At 37.9% G+C, this 17,745-nt stretch overlaps 1 long non-coding RNA gene across 1 annotated transcript; it reads right to left on the minus strand.

Moving 5' to 3' along the window:
* Window positions 1-3,933: 3,933 nt before the first annotated feature.
* On the minus strand, window positions 3,934-16,865 carry LOC126754733 (uncharacterized). Its single transcript, XR_007666415.1, has 2 exons — window positions 16,792-16,865; window positions 3,934-4,248 (listed from the first exon to the last, which is right to left on the minus strand). It is a non-coding gene; the product is annotated as an uncharacterized LOC126754733 (long non-coding RNA).
* Between the last annotated feature and the right edge of the window lie 880 nt (window positions 16,866-17,745).

Below are 17,745 nucleotides of genomic sequence, written 5' to 3' on the forward strand. Positions count from 1 at the left end.
AGAATTCTTAAATTTGCATCTGGATTTTCCGTTGTCACATATAATCGCAATAATCTAGCGGCCTTGGTGAGCCACCGAGAATGTACAATTTTCCCTGGTTTGATGTTAGCCAGATCCACCGGAACCACGCCGCTAGAAATTGCATGGGCCATGTCGTATAAGTACTTCGAATCGGTGGAAAATTCTTTTTCTCTGCGAACTTTCGATTTATCCATGATGAGAGGTTTCCCATGCTTATCTTTAACTTTAAAATCTTGCAAAAAAGCGGTTCCCAATGCTGATGCTACTCTGTCAGGCACACCAAATCTGTCACTTACCAAGGCAAAGTTAAAACAATCGTATCTCTCTGTGTATTGTGAACCAGAGATCAGCAAAAATCACATTTTTCTTGATTTCATCATACAACAAAATTTTTACTCACATTTAATCATGTAACAAAACTCTGCATTGAAGAAAATCACACTCAAGTTGTCGAACACGTCTTTCGGATATTTATGAGTGGATTGATCGAACATGTTTGTGTAAATTCACTTGTTTGAGCGAAAGTAAGTTTGATTTGAGTAACATCAACCCATTTGATTTTATTCAGTTTGTTGTGCAGAAGCATACATTTAACATCGTGCAAAATGTCGGACGATCAAACTTTTATTTTAAAACAAATTTTTAAAAAAGTTTACACATTGACGCCACGACGCAAAGGCAGAAGTGTTATATGGAGTATATTATCCGAAATAATTAAAGAGGATGGAAATATTTTGGAGGGATTTGTTTACTGCCGTTCATGTTCAAAACTTCTTAAATATTTGCCAAAACAAACGTCCAATTTATGCCGTCATAAGTGCTGCCAATCACTGAAAGAATTGAAGTGTCTAAAAAGTGTTGCACCAGAAGATAAAACGACCGCCATTGACAATTGTGTAACGTGGATTACAGAAGATTTTCAGCCATTCACAGCTATTAAGGGATCTGGCTTCTTAAAGCTCGCAAAGTTTTTAATTAAAATTGCAGCCAAATATGGAGAAGATGTCGATATTGAAGATCTGCTCCCTGATCCATCAACACTTTCTCGTACAACACAGAAGCTAGCAGATAATAAGAGAAAAGAAATTAAAAATGAGATATCTGATATAATAAACTGCGGAGGAGCCACTGCTACAATGGACTTGTGGACGGATAATTATGTACACAGAAATTTTTTGGGAGTTACATTGGATTATCAAAAAAGTTTGAAATTATACGACATAGTTTTGGGTATTAAATCCATGGATTTCGAGCGTTCAACTGGTGCTAACATTTGGAGTAAACTGACGACTTGTTTGGTGACTTTGGAATAAGTAATATAGATGACATTAAATTCGTAACAGATAGAGGATTAAACATTGTAAAAGCCTTGGAGAATAAAATTCGTTTAAACTGCAGCTCCCATTTGTTTTCAAATGTATTGGAATACTCCTTTAAGGAAACTACAGAGCTGCGAGACCTTGTTGAGGCGTGCAAGAGGATCGTTAAATACTTCAAAAAAGCCAATTTGCAGCACCAGTTGCAAACTTCTTTAAAAAACGAATGCCCCACCCGTTGGAATTCGAATTTTACTATGTTCAAGTCAATAGTAGACAATTGGTTCCAAATTAACGAAATACTCAAAGAGAAAGAAGAAAGCCAACGATTGTTGTTGATAAATATTTCAACGCTTAAAGAGCTTGTTGACTTGTGCAGTGATTTTGAAATAATATTTAAAAAATTACAACTTTGCAGTTCTCCATCATTGTGTTTCGTTATACCAGCAATTCAAAAAGTTAAGAGTGTGTGTATGCCTAAAGATACTGCTATAGTATCATTGAAGAAAAAAATTACTCAAAACGTTGAAAAAATGTGGGATGTAAATGTGGGTTTATGGCAAAAAACTGCTTTGTTTTTATATCCACCAGCTTTGAGTACACAGCAAACCGATTTAAATGATATTAAGAATTTTTGCGTTTCCTTAATTGAAAATTTACTTAAAATTACCCCCACATCATCACCATCTCATTCTATCCCAACTAGTCCGTGCACACCTTGTTCTGATTCCGTTGCGCAATTTTCATTTACTCAAAACAGTATTTCAATAGACTTGGACACTGAATCTACAAATCAACCGTCATATAAAAAAGAGGTTCAATTTTTTTCCCCCGACATATTTAAAAAAGGAACACAGAATACCACGAAGACACCAATAGAGGAGATAGATAGATACTGCAAGGAAAATGTAGAAATAACTGACGATTTTAATGTTCTCAAAAGGTGGAAATCAAATGAAAAGTTCTATCCATATTTATCTAAAGTCGCACTACAAGTCCATTCAATTCCTGCCAGTAGTGCAGCTGCTGAACGAGCTTTTTCTTTGGCAGGCAACGTAATAACCGAGAAGAGAAGCAGACTTGGGCCAAAATCGATAGACAGCTTGTTATTTTTGCAATCATATTTCAAAAATTTTAAAAATTAAAAGTATTGTTTTCATTTTTTTTTATTTTTTAATACTTATTTAAGAAAATATGAATTAAATTTTTTTCTTTATATATTTTATTTTTATTTTCCTTTCATAAATAACATATTAGTTTAAGTAGTATTTATGTATATAGATATGTGTGTATGAAAATAAATATAATTTTTATTGTAAATTTTACTGTAAAGAATTAATATTCCTTCTTTCCCACCTCAGTTTGCTTTTTCCGTCATCCAGTTTGTCTACCGGCATAAAAATCAAAACATTCATTTGTGCCTTTTTTGAGTTTATTCCCCATCACAAAAAATCATTTTGAGTTGAACGAACAAGTACCCAACTTGAGTGATTTCAGGCGATCGTTTATTAAATGACCGAGCGCACACGAACCGCATGGCTTAAGTGAATTAAAATCAACATTGAATATGAGTGTTCGAACAAGTTCGATCGAATGAGCGTAAAGGCTGATATTTCTACGCAATGATTGCGTATGAGCATTTTACAATCACCCGTTGCTGATCTCTGTTGTGAACTTGTGCTTCTATCCATATCTTCTTGAACCGGTGGCGGTGCGTATGTTGAATCATCGGGGTCTTGATATGTTGGCATTGATGACATAGACGTTGCTCCTTGCTCTTCAGTTTCCATCATAAATGCATTCATTGTTAGTCTTCTCTGATTATGTTGATCGTGCATGAACTCTTTGAGGCCTTCGGGAACCCAGCCGCATGCACATGGAGCTGCCTTCAAATCGCATTTACATGTTCCAATGTAAAAAATTGTTTCAAGAGATTTTTCATACTCTGTAAATTGTTGGGTGTTGTTTCTTCTCTTGATTTGCTCTTGGTACTTATCAAGCAATTTATTCAATTTATTACATACACTTTTTTCAGCATTATTTCCATACCAAGTTTTTCCCAAATTCCAATCAACTTATCTTGTACTTGAATAGTGAATGATTTATGGGAAAACTTTTTTTGTTCTGTTTTAGCACGTTCGCTTAAGTAAAAATAATATCTCAAGATATCCAGATGGGTTGGTAAATTAAGATTAGTCAAATCAGTAGACACACCAAAAACAGTAACATCATGCTTGGGTATATGACTCATTGGGTTTTCGATAGTTGTTGATGTAGTTGTTTCATCTTGCGGTGTAGAGGATGGCGGATTTATTGCAAACTTTTTGAGGTAATAAGAATGAAATGGTAATTGTAAAGTAAGACGCGTAGGGTTTCGGTTGTTAAATAGAACTCAGCTCTGGTTGCCCAGAGCTCCTTTATTTATAGCATCTTAACACTAATCTACTGTACATAGCGACAGTATGTACACATATCTTAAGCATAAGTGTTTTCAAGGGCAAACACAATTGTCTATTGTTAGTTTAAAATCATTTGCGATCTTCAGGGCAAACATAATTGTTTCTTGTCTATTGTTAGTTTAAGATCATCACTTAAATTAATTTTTATACTCTCGCAACAATGTTGCTAAGGAGAGTATTATAGTTTTGTTCACATAACGGTTGTTTGTAAGTCCTAAAACTAAAAGAGTCAGATATAGGGTTATATATACCAAAGTGATCAGGGCGACGAGTAGAGTCGAAATCCGGATGTCTGTCTGTCCGTCCGTCCGTGCAAGCTGTAACTTGAGTAAAAATTGAGATATCATGATGAAACTTGGTACACGTATTCCTTGGCTCCATAAAAAGGTTAAGTTCGAAGATGGGCAAAATCGGCCTACTGCCACGCCCACAAAATGGCGGAAACCGAAAACCTATAAAGTGTCTTAACTAAGCCATAAATAAAGATAATAAAGTGAAATTTCGCACAAGGGATTGCATTGGGGAGGGGCATATATTTGGGCGCTAATTTTTTTATCTCGAAACTACTATAGCTATGTCAACCCAACTCTACAGAGTCGTTTTCTTCAGGCATTCCCATATACAGTTCAATAATGGAAGAAATCGGATAATAACCACGCCCACCTCCCATACAAATGTTATGTTGAAAATCACTAAAAGTGCGTTAACGGACTAACAAAAAACGTCAGAAACACTAAATTTTACGGAAGAAATGGCAGAAGGAAGCTGCACCCAGGCTTTTTTTTTAAAATTGAAAATGAGCGTGGCCTCGCCCACTTATGGACCAAAAACCATATCTCAGGAACTACTAGACCGATTTCAATGATTTTCGGTATATAATATTTTCTTAACACCCTGATGGCATGTACGAGATACCCCCAGGGGAGTTCCAGGGGGTGTGCCACTGGCATGGGTGGATCGGCCGTCCAAAGTTAGTGGGGGTCGGTCATACATTTGGACTCGATTGGAGCACTCTAAATGGGTCAAACAGGGCTTTTTCAAAATTTACCCCTTCCAAAAAGTTCGACCCAAATTGGGGGACATCAAAATTCGTTTCAGAGGTATGGTTCCTTCGGCAAAGTAACTTATTTTGATCCCTAGAATATGATTTTCATAGAGCAATGGGCGATTTTTTTGCCTCCCCACAAATCGACCCGGCCTAATGTATACCCTAACTAAAATATATTTAGTTTATATACGTAAAGAAGGTTGTAGCACCTAGTAAATGTCGGAGAATTCACGACGCTAATCACCGTGGCTGAGTCGATTTAGTTATATCCGCCTGCCAGCACGAGTATATACGCAAACTAGTCCTTCAGTTTTGAGATATTGATAGGATATTTTGCACACATTAATTTCTATTCAAGAAGCTGCTCATTTGTCGGAACCGCCGACATTGGACCACTAGAGCATAAAGCTGCCATACAAACTGAACAATCGGAATCAAGTTCTTGTTCGCAAATCTTCTTTAGTTGACAAGATGTCTTCACGAAAGTCGTGTCATTTTCGATGCGATGTCGACAAGCCTAAGTAAATACATACTATAAATGAGTCTAAAAGCAACTGCGATCAAAACTCAACATTTTTCAGAACCGCATGGTATACCGTTTAGAAGGATAGATCTTCTTTCTGACTGATCCTAACATTTTTCTTGATAGAACAGCAATGCGACTCTAGGTGCAGTGCTTTATTATTATCCGCGGACGGAGATGATGTTGTGAAAGCATTCATTAAAAAGATTAGACCTTATGTCGATGGTTGTCCGAAAAGATTCTTATGTAAACGCAACTTAATAAGGTATAATGAGTAATAGGACTGATTTTCTTCCGCCGCGACTGTACTTCGGAGAGAGCGCGCACCGAATGGATTCGGTAGAGGGCGTTCCTAACTAATGAATGAGCGGCTAGTCAGTTGTCTTCGTCAGTTGTGTTTCTGTGAGTGGTGCAGGCCGAAAGTGCAGGGTTTGTCTGAGCAGAGGTACGCGATTAAATTCTGTGTGATACTTGGTAAATCTGCGACAGAGACGTTTGATATGATCAAATAGGCTTACACAGATTTTGCTTTAGCAAGAAGTGGTGTGTTTCGGTGGCACCAGGCTATTTTGGGGGACCAAGAAGAGGTCGCTGATGAAGACTGTGCTGCGAGACCTGCGACTTCGACAAACACCGACAATATGACTCTTGTGCGCAAAGTTTTGAACTCAGACCGTCGACTAGGTATTCGTTTAATTGCCCAGATTTTAAATTTATCAAAATTTGTGGTTCATGACATTGTGACGGAGATGGTCCAAAAAGTGCTCACTGACGACCAGACATTGCGGCGAGTAAAAGTGTGCCAACTTTGAATAACGTAAGCACAGTTAACGAGTAATGGATCCTGAGACCAAGAGGCATTTTGACAGAGGGGATCCAAGCAGCATGCACCTCAGCTCTCAAGGCTATTCCGGAGAATGCCTTCCGTGACGTCTTCAATGCTTAAAATCGCGCTGGCAGCGCTGCATCAACGCAGAAGGAGCCTATTTTGAAAGTTTTTAAAGAATTGTAACGATTGGTTCCATAAATTGATTCCAGCAGAAAAGAGCTTCCCGAAATAGTTTTGGATTGGATTGGATAAATTGTTAATAAAATTGACTCCACTAACAAAATTTTCAATCTATTATAATGTCTACGAGTATAAGAAACCAAACCCTCAGTGACTCACGCCCGATTAGTTGATCTCAATCACTCAACCCTCATCAGATAGGCGCTACTACCGACTAGTGGCTTTACTTATTGAACCATTTTGAACATCAGTTTAAAAGTACGCTGCAAATATTTGTATTATGAGGTTTTATTATATACTCTTGGAAACCCTGCTGGCGGGTCCTTTTTACTATTGTATCTAAACATATAAGCGCCAATTTCCAGATAAGTGTCATCAGCACTCATTGCAGCTTGAGATTCAATTGATTGTGACGCAATTTAATTTTGTCACCAGCAGCTGAAAGACCGACAGACTCATGCGAGCACTACTGACTACTGGAAAACCTAACCCTCAATAAATACACAAATAAAAAAATAAAAGCCACTACCTGCATTTCACGTGTGTATCCAACTATGGAAACATAGCATTTATATAGTGCATACATAGAGCATGAGGTGAAATAAGTGCTGCTACGGCAACTATTCATGCTGCAATGATGCGGCATAAACGCATTAACTCAGTGAATGGAGTAAATGACAAATCTTTGTGCCAGGTGAGTAGCATTTTTACCGCAACAAAGTTTAGTGGTGTTGACTTTCAAACAGGTTTAAGTATGGAGAGCACTAACTTAAGTATATCAAATGACGTAAATGCGAGGGAAATAAGCTAGATATAGGTAATAATAATACCCAACGGTTATCTCATCCCGCACAAGCGACGCGAGGGGTGCAATCCGCAAACGAGCGGAATTAGCCGAGTCATAACAGGCAAGAGAGTTATAAGTGTTGCGATCTTAAGTTACTCAGCTACAAAAACAAAAATTTCAACAGCCAAAATTAAGAATTAGATTAAAGTAAGTTTATTATTTTAAAATGTTACGACTAACGAGTGTAGGAAGATTAATAAGTTTTAAACGGTTAGTATTAGGGGAAAGATTTAAAGCGGAATGCCCATGCAAATAACTTAAGGCAAAAAGTAAAAAATGTTTTTGAACGGACTCTAACTTTTCCCAATGGACTTGATAACTAGGCTCAACGTCATGTCATTTCTAACACACTAAGAAACTACGTTGCAATTAACGTCTTCCGCCATTTGAAGTATATGATTTAAAAAGTTTTACATCATCAGCATATAATAAAACTTTTGAATACTTAATAACAAATGACACACCATTAACATATAACAAGAAGAGAATTGGACTAATAAGGCTATCTTGAGGAACGCCTGAAGGATCATTGATTATGTCAGAAAAATAAATCATTAAATGTGACTGGTTGAAATACTAAGACAAGAAGCAACTCATTTTAGAAATAATAGCAGGTTCGTCCTGTTATCAACAAGTCCCAAATCAAAAAGAAGAGAAAGTCAAGCATTTCCCATTAACGATTTCCCAAGTCATCATCCGTCCACAAAATATTATCCAAGATATTTATTGCTAAGTGCAACGAACTCTCAAAACCCCAAAAGAAAATACTCGTGCTTTACTGTGCACAAAGCGTTAGAAAATACTAGCAGCGAAATAATTAATCTATCGGAACTTAGAGACGGAAAACTATTATTACTAGTAAAAAACACCAACATAGCTCAAAAACCCATAACAACGAAAACTTTATATGACATATGTGATGTAGAAATAAAACTCCACAACAACCATAACGACGATGAAATCATTGAACATTTAAAAAAGCAGGGAGCTGAATCAATTTTCAAATTCTCTAAATCTTCTTCTTCTTTCTATTTGGCGTAGACACCGCTTACGATATTATAGCCGAGTTAACAACAGCGCGCCAGTCGTTTCTTCCTTTCGCTACATGGCGCCAATTGGATATTCCAAGCGAAGCCAGGTCCTTCTCCACTTGGTCCTTTCAATGGAGTGGAGGTCTTCCTCTTCCTCTGCTTCCCCCGGCGGGTACTGCGTCGAATGGAATGCTTTCGTCCATCCGGACAACATGACCTAGCCAGCGTAGCCGCTGTCTTTTAATTCGCTGAAATATGTCAATGGCGTCGTATATCTCGTACAGCTCATAGTTCCATCGATTGCGATATTCGCCGTGGCTTTGCTTCTCAATTGCCTACTCAGTCCGAAGTAGCACCTGTTGGCAAGAGTTATCCTGCGTTGGATTTCCAGGCTGACATTGTTGGTGGTGTTAATACTGATTCCTAAATAGACGAAATTATCTACAACTTCAAAGTTATGACTGTCAACAGTAACATGAGAGCCAAGCCGAGGGTGCGACGACTGTTTGTTTGATGACAGGAGATATTTTGTCTTGCCCTCGTTCACTGCCAGACCTATTTTCTGTGCTTCCTTGTCCAGCCTGGAGAAAGCAGAACTAACGGCGCGGGTGTTGAGGCCGATGACTTCAATATCATCGGCATACGCCAGCAGCTGTACGCTCTTATAGAAAATGGTACCTTCTCTATTTAGTTCTGCAGCTCGAACTATTTTCTCCAGAAGCAGGTTGAAGAAGTCGCACGATAGGGAGTCGCCTTGTCTGAAACCTGGTTTGGTATCGAACGGCTCGCAGAGGTCCTTCCCGATTCTGACGGAGCTTTTCGTATTCACACGACAGTTTACACAGCCGTATTAGTTTCGCGGGGATACCAAATTCAGACATCGCGGCATAGAGGCAGCTCCTTTTTGTGCTGTCGAAAGCAGCTTTGAAATCGACGAATAGGTGGTGTGTGTCGATTCTGCTTTCACGGGTCTTTTCCAAGATTTGGCGCATGGTGAATATCTGGTCGGTTGTTGATTTTTCCGGTCTAAAGCTACACTGATAAGGTCCAATCAGATTGTTGACGGTGGGCTTTAATCTTTCACACAATATGCTCCATAGAACCTTATATGCGATGTTGAGGAGGCTAATCCCACGGTAGTTGGTGCAGATTGTAGGGTCTCCTTTTTTATGGATTGGGCATAGCACACTTAAATTCCAATCGTCTTACGTACGATCATATTCCACAGAGAAGCTGATGCATGGTCCTTATCAGTTTTTCGCCGTCGTGTTTGAATAGCTCGTCCGGTAATCCATTGGCCCCCGTCGCTTTGTTGTTCTTCAGGCGGGTAATTGCTATTCGAACTTCTTCATGGTCGGGCAATGGAACGTCTGCTCCATCGTCATCGATTGGGGAATCGGGTTCGCCTTCTCCTGGCGTTGTGCGTTCACTACCATTCAACAGGCTGGAGAAGTGTTCCCTCCATAACTTAAGTATGCTCTGGGCATCGGTGACCAGATCACCTTTGGGGGTTCCACAAGATTATGCTCAGGTTCCTTCTGTAAGCTGCCGCGTTTTTTAGTAGAATTTTCAAGCATTACCCCTGTCGGCCAGCTTATCAAGCTTTTCGTACTCACGCATTTCGGCCTCTTTCTTTTTCTGTCTGCAAATGCGTCTTGCTTCCCTCTTCAACTCTCAGTATCTATCCCATACCGCAAGTGTTGTGGCACTCCTCGTCGAGTTGTTGACGAGTGCTCTTAGAGAGCGGGAGTGCAAGTCGAGTAGCAAATTGTTCGGCTGTCTGTTGTGATTGCAGCTTCTCGACGTCGAACCTTCCTTGTGGTTGTTGACGTGCGTTTTTTGGTGCACAGAGGTGGGTGCGACAAGATAGTGGTCCGAGTGGATGTTAGGACCTCGGAGCGCACGCACATCTAAAACACTGGAGACGTGTCTTTCGTCTATCACAACATGATCGATCTGGTTGGTGGCTTTTCGATCCGGAGACAGCCAGGTAGCCTGATGTATCTTCTTGTGCTGGAATCTAGTCCCACTGATAACCATATTTTGGGCCCCGGCGAAGTCAATCAGCCTCAACCCATTTGGGTATGTTTCGTCGTGGAGGCTGAATTTACCGACCGTAGTGCCAAAGATACCTTCTTTGCCCACCCTGGCGTTTAAGTCGCCAGGAACGATTTTGACATCGTGGCGGGGGCAGCTCCCATAAGCGGGCTCCAAGCGCTCATAGAAGGCATCTTTGGTCACATCGTCCTTCTCTTCCGTCGGGGCGTGGGCGCAAATCAGCGATATGTTGAAGAACTTCGCTTTGATGCGGATTGCGGCTAGACGCTCATTCACCGGAGTGAATGATAGTACTCGGCGACGGAGTCTCTCTCCCACCACGAATCCAACACCAAACTTGCACTCCTATATATGGCCACTGTAGTAAATGTCACAAGGACCTACTCGTCTCTGTCCTTGTCCCGTGCATCGCATTCCTTGGACGGCGGTGATATCAGCCTTAATTTTTGCGAGGAGATCAACCAGCTGGGCAGCGGCACCTTCCCAATTAAGGGTCCGGACATTCCAGGTGCATGCCCTGATATCGTGGTCCATATTTCGTTTGTCATGGTCGTCATCAAAAGGGGGGTTTCTCTTTCGAAGCTTGCTGTTCCTTTTCATTGGTGGTGTTTTTTACGTGGCGGGTTCCTAACCCAGCGCACAACCCTATGTGGGGTTTTGCCTTCTAACTTTAGCTCGCCTACTTGGTCAAAGACCGGAAGTTGTGAGCTGCTTGAGCCATGTGTAAAAGAATCGTTTCTTGCCACTCCCAAGTGAATGACGATCAGAGAACTTTCCTCACTTGCGTGAACTTCTACACATGACTCCAATTCCCTAGATACATTAACCCAAAACCTGGCTTTTGGTAAATATCACCTACCTGAAAAAATTTAAGTGTCATAGTACACAGCCATACTATCTTAATCCTATGAGGTGCAAAAGCTGCCAACTTTTAGGTTATACAACAAATCGATGTACTAAAGCCCTGTTTGCGACAAGTGCGCCCTTACCAACTCTCCCCTTATACTCGTTCCTTTTGCATTAACTGTTCAGGTAATCACTTATCTTGTGACAAAATTGTCCCAAATTTATACAATTGAAACCAATGACAATAACCATAAAAACAGACAAAAAGTACTCTATGCGAGAGGCAATAAAAGTACAAAAAACTCAGTTTACCCCTACACTCAGTGGAAACTCGCTACATTCGCTAGTATAACAAAAAATACTACCAACAACTTAAAAAAAAAATTTAAAAATTCTCATAAGTTCCTTCTACAGAAAATATTTCTTCTATTACAAACAACAAATCTACCAACAATATGTATAACGAAACACAAGAAAAAGAAATACACGAAAACAATTACACCACAGCAAATACAATAACAATGATCTCATCATTGCTTTCACACCTTACAGCTCCTATACTAACAACACCAACAATATACTCACCTCAAGCTACAATATTCCTCTCTCTCACAATAGATAATGAAGTTATAGAGTAAATAATGTGAATTTTACAGTGGAATATAAATGGCCTACTTAATAACTGCCCGATTTAAATATACTTATTATTGAATTTTGTCCTGAAATTATTTCACTCCAAGAAACCTATATCCCTTAAAATAAAAAGGCTATTTCCATAACAGTACACAAAGCTTATACGCCAAGCAAGGAAAAAGTTTTCGTCAAGAAATCTGTAATTCACAAACAAATTTCAATCGTAAGCAACATTTCTTGCTTAGCTATTGAAATAGAAATTGGATTGCTTTAGAGGCTTAAAAAATCGATTTTTTAAGGATTTTTTTGGGAGAGAAAGAAATAATTGATTAAATCGAAATTTCTGGGTTTAAAGTTGCATATTTAGACATACTCCTTAAATTTTTTGAATACGAAATCTTTGATATTCTGCCTTTGGGAAGCAATGGCATGATGCATCTCGCATGAGAATTTGTCGGACGGCGGGCAAGATACAGGTCGCAATTTCTATCGGAAACAAAAAATTCAAAGAGACTCATATTTATTAATAACATATTTTCTAGTTAAACCAAAAAGATTCGAAAAAAAAATTAAAACTCAGAAATTTTTTTAAAATTAAAAAAAAGTGGTTTTTGACCAAAAAAGTTTTACTTTATGTTGTTTAAAAATATGTTCAAACTTGACTTTTCTGAGTGTTTTTTTAGTTTAAATAAAAGATAATTTAATTTCAAGGATAATAGTCTTTGCTCCAATTCCATACGACTTTTAGTTTTTTTCTATCCAGATTAAGAAAAATCGTAAAAACGTAAAACCGAGAAAATACGCGTAAAAGTTTTCGCTCGCTCGTTCTTTCGATCACTATTTCCCTTCTAGCTTCGACAATATTTCGAATTCCAATCTGTAACTTTGGGGACATATTCTTAAATAATTTTTAAAAACATTTAAGCAAAAAAAAAAGCATTTAATTTTTTGAAGCTTCTAAAGCAGGTTCCCCCCTTAAATTTACAATTAATCATTGCTACGTACCACCTCATCAATATTTTACTTGTAGAGAACTCGGCAGTATAATAAATGAGATTACCACTCGAATTATCATAATGGGAGACTCCAATGCATGGAATCCACTGTGGGGATCATAGACAGTGAATAAAAGAGGCGAAATCATCGAAAATTTAATTATTTCAAGTGATCTTATCGTGCTAAACGATGGTAAAGCATCATCCATAATAGCACCCAAACTCTCTTCCCATATAATCGATGACCTCCACAGTAGTGATCACCTGCCCTTAGTCGCATCCCTCTACATCCCTAAATCATACAAAGTTAAGCCAAGGTCCAAATTTCTAACCGAAAAGGCAGACTGCGAAAAATTCACTAATATTTCAGGAAGTTTATCCCATACTAGGAGCTCTCAAGAAAACGCAAATGTTGAAGCATCTGCTAATAAAACTATTATTCATTTTGCAGCTCATTTAACCATTCCTCAGAATAATACCCAAAGGTTTTCACCAAAATCACCTCAAAAAAAACATTCAACCACAAAAGAAATGACGCTAATTTAATTGAATATAAAAAGGTTAATTCAAACTTTAGAAATGATTAAAGGTTGGCTAAAAGGCAACCATTGGAAAAATTAACAGCTAATATAAATCCAACTACGAAGCCGAAACAAATATGGTCCGATATAAAAATGCTAACAGGATCCACGCACCGATTTAGTATATTCCATATTAACACGCTTGCAGGACCTACTTACACATCTCAAGAAATCGCGGAAAAATTTGCAGAAACCTGGTTATCATATTCCTCTGAAACAAAATTTCCTCCTACATTTAACGCAATTAAAAAACGAATAGAAAATGAAACCTACTCTAACTCGTCACCTTCTACAAATGCACTTCTCATTGACGCCGATATTTCACTTAACGAATTCGATAGGACACTTTCGACTCTAAAAGAAACAACACCCGGTGCAGACAAAGTGTCCTATTCCATATGTGCGAATAAATGCTACTCACAGGTTTTTAAATTAAACAATGGTATATCCCAGGGTTCACCACTCACGAAAACTCTCTTCATCATTGCGTAAAACATAAACAACTTAATACAAGTTAAACATGCATTTTTCAAAATTTTAAGTGATGTCAACAAATAGTGCGAAATATCAGATGTAAAAATTTCATTAAACAAAAGGTCCACATTTCATATTTGTAGAAAACGTAATTGCTCATTTCCCATCTTATCTTTTTTAAATACACAAATTCCCCATACTCATAGCTTTAAAATTATAGGCTTAATATTTGACATAAATCTTTCTTATAAAGAACATTTTAAATATATTCGATTAAACTTATTTCTAAGACTAAACCTTATAAAGTGCTTATCATCAAAAAATTATTTGTGTCACCCAAACACTCTCATTACTGTAACAAGAGCATTATTGTCATCAAAAATTTACTATGTACTAGTAATACAAGAGCACTGTATCGAAACTCATATCAAACTCTTAAATGCACCTTACCATGCGGCAGCGAGAAGGGGTATTCGTGCCTTCCCAACATCACCAATCAAATCTATTTTAAAAGAATCCGGGTTACCACATATTCTGCAAAGGACCACACATAACACACATTTCCGAAATTGCTTCTATGCAGAAACGAATTAACACTCATGAATGTAAATATCACCCTCCAGTGTCCACGCAAATACAATAAACACACAACCATAATGCGTTGTCTAACCATTTCCAAGCAACTCGGGATAATTACGACCCCACAGTGGTTGAACCTTCAATAATTCCGCCTTCCATGACATTACCTTCAAGTTGTATCAGCGTTCAGTTATACAAAAAAACTATTCAACCACATAGAGATGATTGGGAGTTTATATTTACAGACGGATCTAAAAGTGATACCCCCACCTCACTTACTTTGACTAACAAGAACGTTGTCACCATACGGTTCGTTTCGCCGCTTATGTTATTATTTGCAGCGACACTAAAACCGCCATAGACGCAATTTTTAACCAATCAAATGATTCTCACCTTATTACAAAAATAAAAAACATTATTTCTCAACACAACAACATAATCAAAATTATGTGGATATCTGGACACGCAGGGATTCAAGGATATGAAATGGCTGACAAAGGAGCGAAAGAAGCAAATAAAAAATCTTTGCATACGTCAGCATACTTTACCACAAAGAAATACGGTAAACAACATATCTCGGACTGTTGTCTAATCGATTGGAAACACTATAATCACTACTACAAACTTTCTAAAACATTAGGCCAAAAACCACATTATTCCAATACCATCAACTGTAAAAATTCATACGTATCAGGATTGGACATATATACATATAAGTAGAATAACTATTTATATTTATTTCTCTTCTAAATAAATAAATAAAATAAAATAATTGCATGCAAATAAATGTTCTTGCTGTAGTAAAGTTACTAAATTGGGAACACTTTATATAATATCAATTATTTAGAATTTTAAGGAATATATTAGCAAAAATATTAAAACTATAATAATTTTAAATAAGCCAATATTAATAATTGGGAACAGTTTTTATTTATCAAAAACAACCAGTATGCAGAAAAATATATGAAAATATTGGCAAAATTAATAAAATGAGAACAGTTTACCATGTAAGTAATTAAAAAATTTCGATTATTTAGAATTTTTGTCACTTTTTAGCAGAAAATATTAAAATCAGAACAATTATAAGCGGGGAAGAGTTTTTTTATAAATACAGCAAAGTTACACCCAATGAAACTAAATTTTCCAACCACGCTTTGAATATATGCAAATGTAATGTTAAAGGATGCTCGCTGACGGTCTGATGGAAGTATAAATGCCGCAAATCAAAGTTAAAATGCCGTGACAAAGAGGGCCGTTAAGCAGCAACGACAACGCCAAAGAGACAAAGTGTTGCCGACTGGAATGCACTGATAGAATTTCCGCCAACACCTACGAGAATGCGGGAGCAATCAACACACAAACAACGTTCGCTCTAGAGGAGCCAGAACTACATAGAAAACAAAGCAAGTCAGGGGTAAATGTAGAGGCATTCAGTACTAATGTACAAGTACAGCTGCATCAGCCTCTTTGTATTTGCACACGCCTCGGCCAACGATTACTCACTTCAACTTCTGACTACCATGATCTGCCTGAGCGGATTCCTACTGCCGACTTCCGGCGCTGTTGCCTTTTTTCAACATAAATAGCATCGCCGCTCCTCACCTCACTCTCCTCTTTTCACCGCTAGCAAGCGCGTGCTTGCACTTTTCGCCGACAAGCCATGAAATGCTTCATTGAATCAATTTGCTCCATGCAAATTGTGCAAATGAATGAATCGTGCGCAAATTACATTTATGCAGGTGCTTGTATAGTATGTACCTATAAATTTATCTGTGTGTTAATCTATCTCAGATATACAATTTTATTATTTGCTTTATTAATTTACAAGCGAATAAGGTGAAAGGTGCAAAATGAAAAGTTTGTCGTTTTCTAATCCATTATGTACATACATATGTACATGTTACTTCTGTGTATGTGCTTTTCATACAATCTCACCATTACAAAGTTTGTCTAAATTTGATTAGTGTGCATACGGTGTGAAGCACCAAGTGCAAAAATTGAATTCGAAGACACAAAAGGGCCTGTGTAAGTATTTTTATACTCTCGCAACAATGTTGCTAAGGAGAGTATTATAGTTTTGTTCACATAACGGTTGTTTGTAAGTCCTAAAACTAAACGAGTCAGATATAGGGTTATATATACCAAAGTGATCAGGGTGACGAGTAGAGTCGAAATCCGGATGTCTGTCTGTCCGTCCGTCCGTCTGTCCGTCTGTCCGTCCGTCCGTCCGTGCAAGCTGTAACTTGAGTAAAAATTGAGATATCATGATGAAACTTGGTACACGTATTCCTTGGCTCCATAAGAAGGTTAAGTTCGAAGATGGGCAAAATCGGCCCACTACCACGCCCACAAAATGGTGGAAACCGAAAACCTATAAAGTGTCATAACTAAGCCATAAATAAAGATATTAAAGTGAAATTTGGCACAAAGGATCGCATTAGGGAGGGGCATATTCGGACGCAATTTCTTTGGAAAAGTGGGCGTGGCCCCGCCCCCACTAAGTTTTTTGTACATATCTCAGAAACTACTATAGCTATGTCAACCAAACTCTACAGAGTCATTTCCTTCAGGCATTTCCATATACAGTTCAAAAATGGAAGAAATCGGATAATAACCACGCCCACCTCCCATACAAAGGTTATGTTGAAAATCACTAAAAGTGCGTTAACCGACTAACAAAAAACGTCAGAAACACTAAATTTTATGGAAGAAATTGCAGAAGGAAGCTGCATCCAGGCTTTTTTAAAAATTGAAAATGGGCGTGGCCTCGCCCACTTATGGACCAAAAACCATATCTCAGGAACTGCTAGACCAATTTGTACACGTACGAAAACATGTGTGTGTGTACATGTACGAAATATGGGTGAAATCGGTTCACAACCACGCCTTCTTCCAATATAACGCTATTTTGAATTCCATCTGATGCCTTTTCTGTATAATACATAGTACATTAAGAACCAATGATGATAGCGGAATAAAACTATACAAAAATACGGTATTTGAAAAATATGTAAATGACGGATATTGAAATCTGGATTATCACTTTATCATGCGAGAGTATAAAATGTTCGGTGACACCCGAACTTAGCCCTTCCTTACTTGTTAATATCTAAGAAAGTTGAAAAATACGGCAGCACCGTTATATAAAACTTTTCAAGTATGATAATTGAAATAAAATGTACGCAATGTCAGCCTCTTGGAGTAGATTTGCTATTTCAGGGGTGTATATGTTTAGTCGCTCCATTCTCGCTTAAAGTACTTAGCTTATTAGTGGTAAAAATCTTAAACTCTCTAGTTCTTTAGAGACGGAGTCAAGATACTATAT

Source organism: Bactrocera neohumeralis, chromosome 4, assembly GCF_024586455.1.
Source record: "Bactrocera neohumeralis isolate Rockhampton chromosome 4, APGP_CSIRO_Bneo_wtdbg2-racon-allhic-juicebox.fasta_v2, whole genome shotgun sequence".
Classification (NCBI taxonomy): Eukaryota; Metazoa; Arthropoda; class Insecta; order Diptera; family Tephritidae; genus Bactrocera; species Bactrocera neohumeralis.